The sequence below is a fragment of the Bison bison genome, unplaced genomic scaffold (genome assembly GCF_000754665.1).
Source record: "Bison bison bison isolate TAMUID 2011002044 unplaced genomic scaffold, Bison_UMD1.0 scf7180017864063, whole genome shotgun sequence".
NCBI classification, from domain to species: Eukaryota; Metazoa; Chordata; class Mammalia; order Artiodactyla; family Bovidae; genus Bison; species Bison bison.
The window spans coordinates 1,242,688-1,245,668 of record NW_011494635.1 but is presented as its reverse complement, the minus strand read 5'-3'; the positions used below and the strand labels follow the sequence as shown (position 1 = coordinate 1,245,668).

The 2,981-nt window shown below is 49.7% G+C and overlaps 1 protein-coding gene across 1 annotated transcript in view; it reads right to left on the bottom strand.

Moving 5' to 3' along the window:
• The window catches only part of CFAP61 (cilia and flagella associated protein 61), a 250,115-nt gene that overhangs the window by 144,400 nt on the left and 102,734 nt on the right, over window positions 1–2,981 (bottom strand). The gene's annotated exons all lie outside the window — the stretch shown is intronic.

Here is a 2,981-nt window from a genome sequence, read left to right as displayed (position 1 = left end):
AGACAAAGAGAAGCCCATGTGCAGCAACAAAGACCCAGCACAGCCAAAAATAAACAAATAAAACCATCTTATAAAAGAAATTCCTCCCAAAAAACTTCCATCTGGCTCACCTTGTCTCAGATAAACAGCCTAAAACATTAAACCCACCTACAATCTTTTTTAAATTTAATTTAACATAATAGCATTTTAATGTTTGAGCATCCAAGCTCATTCCATGTGGATGATGCTCTCAATAATCCCTTGGTCATACTTCAAGATTTCTACATTTTGACTAAATCTAGGTCTTTACTAAAGCCTTCTTGAGAATGAGTACAGCAGCCAGCAGCAGTGAAGTACTTCTTAAAAAAAATCAGAATTCACTGTATACCTATGGCTGATTCATCTTGATGTTTGACAGAAACCACAACAATACTGTAAAGCCATTATCTTTCAATTAAAGATAAATCATTTTTTTTAAAAAAAGGAAAAAAATCAAAATTCATTAACACAATAAACCACACAGCACAAAGCAGCAGATACCGAGCACCAGCCACACCATGGCTGACTTTCTGGAGTAGGGATTCAACAATCCATCCTGTGCTATTTCTTGAACTAAGCCAAGGGTCTAGGGCAGGGCAGGGGGTTGGTGCACAGCACACACAGAGATAACCACAGAAAAGCTTATTAAATGTGAGCAAGGATTTCAACTTGTAGAAACCTGGAAAGTTATGATAGGGTTGTTGTTAATGAAACAGAATGTGTTCTTTGGCTTTTTTTTCCCCACCTGGAGTCTAGCTCATCTCAAAGTCATCCAGTTCTGGAGATTCCTAGGGGTGGGAGACGCTGGAGGTTCAGGAACACTGCCCTCGACACCAAGTCAGCAGCCCTGAACTGTTCCCTGTCCCTCCAGCCACACACTCGTGCCCCCCAGGGACCAGCTGAAGGCAGTGGGGCCATGGGCTGCCACTGACGTCCAGGGGCTACTCCTGGCCTGGCCGTGTAGTCTACCCAAACTCGAGTGCATCTCAGCAGTGGGTGCATATGTGCAGCACCTCTCACACAGAAGCATCTCTGTACCTTGTGCCTGTGGATCCTTCTCCTGGGATCACGCGACGTCAGACAAGCCGTGATTCAGTGATGGCTAGAGATGGAGTCACTCTCCCTGACCCCAACACACTCTCTTGGATCTCATTACGAAAGTCCTTTCCCCCTGTCTCCCCACCCTACAGGCCACCTGGTGGCCGAGCCAGTGGTCCTGCAGATGGGCTTAGGCCCTTTCCTCTCTAGCGTGTAATGCTGGGGCCCTGCTACCTAAAGACACACCTGTGGTCCTGGGTGAAGTGCTATGTACCTGCTGCAAAATGATAAAGGAGGAAGGGGAATTGGGTGGGGATGCAGTAAGTTCAAAACTGGCCAAGAGTTGAAACTTGTTGCAGCTGAGGGCAGAGGATCCGGGACTTTCAGTGAAGCTCATAGAGTGGGCTGAGACAGGGGCCCCTCTGCCTTCAGTAGCTTTTAGAGCAAGGTTGCCTGTGTGCTCAGTCATGTCCGACTCTTTCTGACCCCATGGACTGTAGCCCGCCAGGCTCCTCTGTCCACGGAATTTCCCAGTTAAGAATACTGGAGTGAATGGCCATTTCCTCCTCCAGGGGGTCTTCTCGACCCAGGGAGCGATCCCACGTCTCCAGCATTGGCAGATGGATTCTTTACCACTGTGCCACCTGGGAAGCCCTTTAGAGCAAGACGACAGAGTAATTCAGGGTCTGTGGAATCTAGTAACAAAATAATAAGACTTGAATCTGGCCTCTGTCTTTAACCTCATTCTTTCAGGAAACCATGCTTCATAAAACTACCAGCCTATGAGGGATTGTACACTAAAAAAAAGAAGACCAGGTCTCTTGGTTTAGTCCAGAGAATCTCTTCTCTGTCACAGGATTCGCTCTGCTCCTTGTGGATGCTTCCTGTTTTCCGTGATGAACACTGGGAGAGGGCAAAAGGATTGCTATTTGTTTTCAGTCTCTGCTCAAAGACAAATTTAGAACTTATCAGAAAATGAATAAAAATTTTCTGTTTAATTTTACAATTTAGAGATAAATGTAGGACTTACAGCAGCCTGGGTCACAGTCGGCAGTTGCCTCTAAGATGGTCTTGGTGGAGTGGCCCCCTCACCCCCAGCAAGTAAAGCAGGAGCTGGGGACAGTGTGGTGATGCACTCTGGGCAGCACCAGGCTTCTCTCCAGTTGGTTTGAGCACCACATGCAGCTCTGATAAGCAACTCCTTGGCTAAAGGTTTGGAGAATTTCAGCTTTGCACTTTTTTTCTCTCCCACGGAGGACAAACGTCATTTACGTTCTGCGTAAATGTCTTTCTCATTTACGCAGAAGTCAGGTGGAGAAGCCCAGGGACCGCGGAGCCTGGTGGGCTGCCGTCTATGGGGTCGCACAGAGTCGGACACGACTGAAGCGACTTAGCAGCAGCAGCAGTGCACAAACAGAACAGGCTCACACGTGAGTCAGCCTAAGTCACAGCCAAGTTCCTGAACATGGGTGGCCCTGTGTGTATGGCTGTTTACACGTACACTTTCACTGAAAGCGAAATCTAGGCTCTGTGTGGTTCCTTCTCTTGTTCTGCTAGTAGGGGCGGCCCAGGGCTGTCATTTTAACGTCCCCCCTCCCCCATCCCCCACACCGCGGCCCCCCAGGGCAGCGCTGACTCCCCACAAAAGAGTGAACAAAACCCAGCTCGGACTCAGCCCCGAAGTCCTAATGCAGCAAGATACCGGGTCTCAAATCGTGCAACGAAAGCATGAGGGAAGGGGCGTTTGCTTTGCAGCAAGGCGGCTATGCCCACAACGATGCTGGGAGGCTGACGCCAGACCCACTGGTCCTGAGATGCAGGGGGCGCGTCACAAGGACCCCTCGGCGCCCTGCTCCGGGCTCTCCGCGGACGCACCACCCGAGGGCAGGGGCCGCGGGCAGCCCGGGCTCGGGGATGAAGGAGCC